The sequence below is a fragment of the Syzygium oleosum genome, unplaced genomic scaffold (genome assembly GCF_021117445.2).
Source record: "Syzygium oleosum isolate NSW1041296 unplaced genomic scaffold, Sole_v2.1 Sole_v2.20, whole genome shotgun sequence".
Lineage (NCBI taxonomy): Eukaryota > Viridiplantae > Streptophyta > Magnoliopsida > Myrtales > Myrtaceae > Syzygium > Syzygium oleosum.
This window is the reverse complement of record NW_026607504.1, coordinates 1,113,754-1,123,528: the sequence shown is the minus strand read 5'-3', so window position 1 is coordinate 1,123,528 and position 9,775 is coordinate 1,113,754. Positions and strand designations below refer to the sequence as shown.

At 39.7% G+C, this 9,775-nt stretch overlaps 1 long non-coding RNA gene across 1 annotated transcript; it reads right to left on the bottom strand.

Annotated features, from left to right (window-relative positions):
* Positions 1–1,847: 1,847 nt before the first annotated feature.
* On the bottom strand, positions 1,848–3,634 carry LOC115689128 (uncharacterized). Its single transcript, XR_004006650.2, has 3 exons — positions 3,471–3,634; positions 3,141–3,185; positions 1,848–3,051 (listed from the first exon to the last, which is right to left on the bottom strand). It is a non-coding gene; the product is annotated as an uncharacterized LOC115689128 (long non-coding RNA).
* Positions 3,635–9,775: the final 6,141 nt, after the last annotated feature.

Below are 9,775 nucleotides of genomic sequence, written 5' to 3'. Positions count from 1 at the left end.
AAAAATTAAAAATTAAAAAATAATTATAAAAATTTGTCCACATCAGCCTCGGTCATTCCACGTGGCACTACTGACATTTACGTCAGCGATTTCCAGTTAAAATTGGCCGAATTGACTCAATTGACAAAATGTGAAAATATTTAGGGCTTAATCGATAAAATTGAAAGGTTTATGACTGAATTGGCAAAAGTGCAATATGTTTAGAACTTTTTGGACAATTTTTCCTGTTTATTTTATTTCCACTCTGTCAATGGTTAAGTCAATCATGGTTCCTTGGTCGATTAAGTCGATCTTCATTTGTCGACATTTTGCTCCAAGACTTAATTGCGCCATCGACAATCTCTATCGGCAAAAACTACAACCCATAGTTTTGTCGACCAACGCCTCCCGACACTTGGTGATTTCTTGCCTCTATCTCTTCTAATCCGGCCTCTGCTAGCCGAGTCATCGATTGGGGATTTGGAGATTTTTTGGCGTCAACAGTTATACAACATTATTTTGAAACCGAATGTAGACACGACTTACGATGAGTAAATCTCATATTAATTCTTTTCGAAACCAAAAAAAAAAAAAAAGCTTTCAAGAGTAAATATACTCATAGTATAGAAACAACCGCCCAGAATGAACACCGAGGCTTCATTACCATACGTGTTTAGCAAATATCGATATGTGTATAAATGAGTTTGCCTTTGTGGTAAATGGGTAAAAAAGAAATTAATACAAAATGAACTTGATAATCAACATAAGGTTCCAAAATCTGACAACACTAAAGTCCCCATATAATATCGGTAATGGACCCCCAGGAGTAGATATGCTCAGTGGACATCTTGGGCATTGGAACAACCATTGTTGCTTCTGTCGGTTTTCTCCCAACCAATCTGCAACACAGCAATACCGATTCAAATTCATACAAAAAGTTTATACAAGGTCGTTCGTTGCTGACAACTAGAAACTTTTTAAGATGAATCTTCTAGCATTGCTTATGACTCTTGAGATCTTTTGCATCGGATTCTCCAAGTCCAACCTCTCCTTTTTACCCACTCATTTATGAAATCTTTTTTTTTTCTGACCAAAAAAAAAAATTTATGAAATCTTTTATCTTGATAGACTCTGGTGAAAGAGAGCACACAAACACACACTCTCCGAAGAAAGTGATGACTGCATGTTTATAAATGATCCGATTTTGGCTCGAAAACAGATGTTGCAAGTTCGATTCTTGTCCTGGGGAAATCAGAACTAAGTGGGTGGAATGTCGGTGTGTTGCCCAATTGTAAGGAGTTTAGGAGAGGGATGAGGTTGGACTTGGCTGCCCTGGCTGCTCTTGGCTTTTGCTGTTCCGAGCTCTCATGTCGTGTTGTATTCATTTTCTTTGGGATTCAACGTTGTAAAGCTGGTTTTCATAGATCCACGAAGAAGACGTAAATTTCGCAAGCAGGGTTGGAAAAAAAAGATGACAACGAAAGCCATGGACAAGGGTGAGGCAACGATTCCTGTAAGGTTGGTGGCTTTGGCGAAGACCACATGTCTTGTCTTATTTAACGATTTACTTTCTGCTTATGATTTCTATGGACATTCAATGAAATTATAATCGTTAAAGTCTGATGTGTTGAAATTCCTTCAGATTAGATATATGTCTCAATCAATCTTTACCTATCCGTGGTAGGTTGACACGACCCGCTTCAGTATTCAATAAAACGATATACCGAGCATTGGCCTTGGTGTGAAAGAGAAGTGTCATGTGATGCACGGTATGCATCGCAAGGTGAAGCTTATACTGGTCCAGTGGATAGTAAGTAGGGAATGCAGTAGAGGAAACGATGAAAAGCAAGTGCAGTTGTTGAAGGGTTCATTCAAATTATGGACATTCATCTACAATGCTAAGCGAAGACGTCAATCGTAGATAAACATCACATTATGGTAGATGAGAGGATATGATTGTTATTCATTACGATTCATCGGGGGTTTTTAAGAGGGGGATGCACATACCGTCAAGATACATACGGCGATTCAACTTTCTGAAAATTACCAGCTAACTGATAATAACATATTATAGCAACACCATCGTCTGAGACTGCTTAAGAAACGTCACTAATACCTCCGAAGTGGCCATTAGAACCTACTGGTGCACCCTCTTTACTTAGTTGTGAGGAAGAAGTACCTAAGCTAGTGGCATTATAACCCGGTCTTTTGAAGAATGCCCACAAGAAACTATCTTGTGCAATAGTTGCATAGTTGCAGATGCATCACAGAATAGAGCTCAGGGTTTTAAAATTCAAGAGGATTTTTTCTAGTTATTTCCTTTTGTAGAAATTCATTTTCGTGAACAATAATTGGCTTGCTTTTCCGCGTAACAATGCATACTATTGTACTGGAAATTTTCCCCTCAGCGCATGTTGAGATGCATTTGCTTGTGATGTTTCACAACCAACTATATTGTGAATAGACTATCTTTATTCTGTCTTGTGGCAAGACATTATCGTCACATGCTTATTCTCTATCAAAAGTCGCAATTTCTTTTGCATGTGAAGGCTTCTAAGTTAAATTTTAGATGAATGGATAATGGTCTTACCATCTTTACACGGTATTAAAGTAAATTATTTTGAGCAAATATCTTTCTGTCTTCTCATTTATATCTACTTCCCGTGCTCTAACATCACACCAAAATATGCATGAAGAGGAATGCTAATAAGCTAAGCTTAAAATGAATAGACAATAATCCCACAAAAGTTTACGGAACATCAATATTCTCATAATAGAAACAACACCAAAGGGATCGAGAGTAACTACCATGTCTATGGACTATGACAACATTAATAAGAACAAAACATGACTTCCTTAGTCCTTATGGAGGAAGATACAGATGATTCCAAAATGACTCATGCTAGGGGTAATCAGGAGCTTTCCACCAAAAAACACACCACTGTTTCTCCATCTCTCCACATTTTATTGCTTAAGGAAAATGGTCTTAGTATGTAATGCCCTCAAGGATCAAATATGCTCACGGCGGAACCTTTGGCGCTGGAACAGCACACGGCGTCCATCATCAACCATCTGCAATCCAACCATTAATATAACGAAGTTAACATACTTAAGCAGTAATAATAATACATAATCGTCCCGAGGGTTTAGAGAGAACTTACGACGACATCCTGGGGAATGTATTGGGCTGCTTCCACCCACACCACCTGTAGCCCCAAACAATCATTCATATAAACTGCTGAATAATCTTGCTTAGGAAAGAAAGAACATTGCCTAATCTGCTATCAGCACATACAATCTACAAGAATTGAACCGTGCAATATGTCCAACACGTTAAGCAGATTAACAAGCTAGTACTTAGATACATCCGGTTTCATGTGTCGATATAAGCTAGTATTCACTGATCCATCCATAAAATAGAATCATCATCATCATCACTCATACACTCGTAATCAGAGAGAGAGAGAGAGAGAGAGGTCGAATATATTTACCAGCACATCCTTGAGGAGTGATGGACCTTGCAGTTACAGAGGTGAAATGGAGGTGGAGCAGCAAAAACACAAGTAAGCAACATATGACGTCAACAAGCAAAGCTCTGCTCACCATTTTCCCTCAATCTTTATGTCTTTCATCTTCTTTCTTTCCATCCTTAATTTATAGAAGAACAGTCGTGTTCCTGAATGCATCTGTATTGCATCTGTGCCGTGATAATCTAGATGCCAATGCCACGTCTTAGGTCTTATTTCCTTTCTTTTTTTTTCTATTTTGTACAACGATGTGTTGACGAATCTTTCAAATCATTTGCAAGTCTTTGCCGTCTGCCCTCGTCAGTTGACTCTTTTGGATATAATTGATTTAGAGAGCGCCGTAATGGACTATTGTTGATTACGAAATATGACCCAATTATATAAATATTTATATACAATTTGCCTCATCAATTGGTAGATTAATTTTACATAAACTAATCTTGATTTATATCTAGTGCTAGCGGTAAATAAATTCAAGCATTTTTTGCTTATAGCCAACGAGCGGGGAAATAACCGAAAAATTTCTAAATTTATTTCATTTATACCAATTCAGTCATAAACCTTTCAATTGTGTCAATTTAGTCCTAAATATTTCACGTTATGCCAATTGAGTCAATTTGGCTAATTTTGGCTAAAAATTGCTGACGTGCAAACCAATTGTCCTACATGGCACGGCTCGCGCTAATGTGGACTTTTTTTTTTTATTAGGGCATTGCAACGTCCTCGATTGGCCTAGATTTGGGTAAGAAGCTGCGTGCCCTTTCCTTGACCGGTGAGGATGTCGCGGCCCTCCTTGGCCATGGCGAGAGCATTGAGCAAGGGCATTGGGCGAGGTCCTGCGAGCCCTAGCCTGGTGGTTGGCGAGGGCATTGCGCCTTCGCCCAGAGTTGGTGAGGGCTGCGACGCCCTCGCCTGTGGCCAACGAGGGTCGACTGGCAACCCTTGCCAACCCTCAGTCCAAAAAGAAAAGAAAAGAAAAGAACCCAAAAAATTGTTAAAAAATATAAAAAAAAAATGTCAGCATTAGTGTTGGCTATGCCACGTAAGAAATCAACATCTATGTAAGGGATTTTTGGCAAAAATTGGCTAGATAGACTCAATTGGTAATTAGGATTAAATTGGCATATTTGAACGGTTTATGACTAAATTGACACAAGTACAGTAGGTTTATGAATTTTTTACTAATTTTCCCACCAAAGACTAAAGCAATTTCCTTTTTTCTTTTTTATGGTTAAGACTTTCTATGGTGAATTCTAGAAAGTCTAGATTGATTTGAGAGAAAGCGACCTCTCGTATTTAAAATTTAATTTTGCGGACGATACGTATTACAGAAAGATATTAGTTTTAATAAACGGACCGAGTCAAAAGTATGACCGCTTCGTAAGATGAAAGAAAGTATTTTTTTTCTGTACGTGTTCTACGTAGGTGCAATTTGATAATGTATATGTTATCAATTGTGTCATGTTATGGAAAATAAAGTACAAAGGAAATGAGTTTATCAAGAAAATAGAAAGAAAGGGAATGACATGGATATATTGAAGACTTCAACAATGTAAAGCCAACAAGTTTCTTCATCGCCGACGCCAAAGTGGACCAACGATCCTCAAACCTTACAATGAGTGACATACATCTATAACTTCCGGGCGCGACTATACCAAAAGATGTACATCTAGTTCTTTTAAAGGATAAGTACATTGGAGGTCCTAAAACTTGTTAAGAAAGTATAAATAAGTTCTAAAACTTATCGCGAAAGTGCAATCAGAGTCCCAAAACTTTCAAAAAGTGTAATGACTGGAAGCATTTAATTGGACCAATTTTACAAGTTTTGGGAATTGATTAAACTTTACGAAAATTTTATGACTCAATTGCACTTTCGTGATAAGTTTTAGGAATTCTAGTGCACTTATCCCAAATATAAAAGATCGAGTCGAAAGGATGGCGGTGTTCTCTTACATTTTTCACTCGTTTCATGTGTCTTGTTCAGACAAGATACTAGACCACTAACCCAGGCTTTGCACAGGAATGCAAGTATGTGTATTTTCACTACTTAAACTTCTATAGATACATAGTATGCAAAGTATGGAAATGGCTACTGAAATCGAGCTCAATTTGGGTGGCTTGGGTTCACTGTTACTTAATAAAGTAGGAGTCCTTTCGGGTTATTGTTCCTATATCTGATTCCACACATGCCTGGCGGAAAATATTAATAGCTAGGAAGATACTGGAAGCTCGTATTATTTGAAACTAACGTCATCGTCTGTGTTGGCTCGTACTGCCCAGCAAAACCCTCTTTTTTGATGTGTGGTTCGGCCCGATCTTGCTCCCTCTGCCATCCTTGAAAAATTGTCAGGAGTTGCTCTTTGTTCGAACCTTCTTGCGTCGGTTATCATCCCAGCCGTCGTTGAATTGAGTAAGAGCCGAATCCATCCACGGACGACACAGTTACTGAATGGGGTTTCTCTAATACCATCCGTAAAGACCCTGCCCTTTCCATGTGTTGTGTCATTACACTAGTGGCAGTTTAAAGCCGCAATACATTGTGGTAGATGCTATCATTGTTTCGTCCTACGGCAAAATACCTTATCGTAGCATGCTTAATTCCCTTTGAGATTCAGCTTTGTGGCTTACCTGCTTCGAGATAAATCTGGTTTGTGCTACTGACATGCACTTCCAGATTGTTCAACCCCAATCTGCAGTTAAGATTACATGCTGTTGACACCTAAATTTTGGCTTATCATTTAGTGTAATTTGCATAGAAAATTAGGGATTAAATTTTTAACCCCTAAACAAAAATATTTAGGTTGCATAACATATAGTTTAAATTCATTTTAGATTAATTGCATTTTGCATCGGACCGGCGGTGACGAACGAGCTTAAATTTCATCGAATGGGACTCGGCTCGCTTGGAATGCAAGGGCCGGGAATTACAAGTCAAACGGGCTCGGTTGTTTTAATTTGAGCTTAATTCAGCCCATTATCCTTAATTAATTCAGCCCATTTAAATTAAATTAAAATCTAAGCCTAAGTCTAAGCCCATTAGGACTAGGAAGCCCGGTTAATTAACCTAGGGTTGCGATATAAATATATCGTTATGCATCATAATCAAATGGGGGCTTTCATAATTTTCAAGTTCAGAAATTTCAGAGAACACACGAGTGAATCACTTGAGAGAAAAGAGAAAGAGAGAGATTATTTTCTGTTCTTTCGGCAGAGGCTCAACTCACGAGAGTCAAGGTGGAGAACAAAAGGTCTCCACGTTCTGTACTCACAGAGAAGGCAAAGGAGGAAACGCCAAAGGAGTGAGAAAGACAACTTGAAGAGAGCCCGCAGCCAAGCCTTTGGCTGCACCCCCCTTGCCGCGTCTCTCCGCTGACCGAGCTGCTGTACCACCGCAATCAGTCGTAGCCGCTCGACGCCGTCCTTGCTACGTAGTTGCTGTTCCCCAGCCAGTGCTGCTCCTTCCTGTTAACCGATCCAGTCGAAGACCCTGCCGAGGACTCCCCTGCACCGACGCGAAGCTGTTCTGTCCAGAACTCCTTGACGACGTTGCTGCTCAGCTCTGTCCCTCTCAACATCACTGCTGCCTCCTGGCTCGTGATCCCTGCTGAGCCGCCACACAACGCCTACCAACAAGTGTCTCCGGGAGCATCAGTCGCCTCCAATGGCCACAAGTCAAACGAGCAGATGAAGATTGATAATGACGTGATTATAGAGAGCCCAGTGGTGGAGGTGTGGTGAGAAAAAGAGGGACTTTGACCACCGTTTGATAAGGAAGACTTCATCGTGTAACAAACAGGTGGCTTTGAGGAAGAGAAGAGAAGCCACGTTCACTGTCAAATCACAATATCACTGGGTTGTTTTGTTCAACGAAGAAAAGTTTTCCAGGGAGCACCTGATTTACGCAGCATCGCCTTCGACGAGCACCACCACCACGTCGTCCTTGACGCATTATCGCCGCTCGTGACCCGCCGTTGTTCAGCGGGGAACCGCTACCACCGCGCGCTCCACCGCGCCGACGCCGCGTCGCCCGTCGTCCGAGTCCGATCCCGATCCGTAAACTCGATCCCGAGTCGATTTGAATTTGGGAATTATCTGCAAATTAGGTAATTCAACATTATCCGATATTTTCAGAATATTTAATTTCCTAATATGGGTGTTTGAATATTTCGTGAATATCATGTGGATATTTAGATATCTTAGGATAATGTTTGTTCGATATATCCGCAATATTTTTAAATATTCAAAATTAGGAAAACTTCCTAATTTAGCAACGTATCTGGACGACTATCCGACCTTATCCCTAAGGTTCGATACGCGGCGATACGGAAAATTATTATCCTATCCATAACCACTTGGGTACGATAATGATTTTTATCCGCTTTCCAAATTTGAATAATCGGCTTTCCGTCGATATCTATAACCTATAGATATGACCGATAGTTTGATTTTTGTGCCTAATCCGAGTTTGAAACAAATATGGCGGATCGCGTGGACGTTTTGAATGTGGTTGCTATCCTTGTTTATTTAATTGCTTTCCTTTTTCAAATAAACAGAAAATTCAAAAAAATATTAATTAGATTTGAATTAGAGTTTTTGCATGTCTAGGAATCCTAAATATATCTAGAAGATAGAGTAGTTATTTAATTTAAATTAGGACTTGAGATGATCTATTTCCTAGTTTAAATTAAGTAATATTCTAATCTTAATAGATTATTCAGGTTATTTCATTATTTCGAATTTTAACAAAAATCCTAAAAAGAAATCATGCTAGGGTAGATTAAGTCATCATAGTTTGCATGTTAATTTAGGCATTTTTATTATTCCGAATTTAAATTGAGAAAATACCAAAAATAATCATTCGTCTTGTCATTAGAAGTTTGCATGCTAGGTTGCATTAATCGCATGTCATTTTCGCATGTCATTGCATATAGGCTAGATTTCATTTAAATAAGTGAAAATCCAAAAAAGAAATTGAGTGAATTGCTTGTTAATTAGAAATCATATTAGGGTGTCAATGTGATTTTCTAGCTAACAATGCAGATGCTTACGTTGCTTCCAGGTAAGTAATTCTTCCAAACTTGCAATTTATTTAATGCTTTCTGGGTGTTAAATTGGTGGTTTGCGCACTCGCATGAACACCTCACATGTTAGTAACTAAGTTGAAATGGATCCAAACTGCCTGCCAAAACATTTTTGAAAAGAAAAGGTACCGAAAGGGCGTTAGACCAGATCTAGCGTAATCAAGTCCCCGGGCTTAGAATCTCTGGTTCGTAGGAATAAAACATATCTCCCTATGTTTTATTTAGGTTTCTAATCGACCTACCATAAATAGATTAGTGGCGACTCCAAGCATGAAAACTTTTGCATGTTAAAAACTTAAACTCAAAGTTGCGAATTGGTAGGGCTTGGGAGGGCCCGAGTTAAGATTAGTCTTAATAATCCATTAGCCTGAGAGGAATTTTAGGTCGCGACACATGCTGTGTTCGTTCTGTCACTTTAGGCAAAGTGGCGTCGTCGTCGTCCTATCCATGTTCCGTTTGTAGACATATAAAGCTGTGTGAGTTATATTTGCTCCAATAGAGTACGAGGAGTGCAAGAAGATGAGCAACTCAAGCCAGCCAACCAGCCATGGCACAATTGCACATAAGAAAGCATCATCTATGGTTCGTGACTCCGTGTATTTATTTATTTCAGTCGGATATGCATACTGTTGCACATTTCTTATGATTGAAGTTTCTTCGTCACGTAAAAATCATAACTAGTACAAATAAGATCCTCCCAATCAAAGCAACTAGCCTGCACTAAGTACTGTCATAACGCGGCGGACTATCCTCGAAGAAAAGACGTAAAAGAAGAAGCCCTCGTATGGGAGGTGTAATTTCTGCTCATGTAGTCGTATTAGTTTTAACATTCTGAATAGGGGCTCGATGAGAATCGAAGGACTGCCTACCACACCAGAAACGCCTACGGGTTGCCCGTATGGATAGCCACGAAGATCACCTTTCTGTCCTTGTGCTGCGACAATCCATGCCACGGCGCAAGTCGCGAAACAGAGAGAAGACTTGCCGGAGTAAGGCGGAATCGGAACCTGCGGATGGGCGGAGCTTCGAGGGAGGAAGCCGAAGGTCGTGACCAACATGGAGCAACAAATGAGGATGACGATACGAGAAGAGGAGGAACGAGCCTTGCTCATTGCCATCCTTCTAGTTATGAGCTTGTTTATGGACCTGTTGGGATGCGAGACTGGTAACCACTCTTTTGCAATTTCA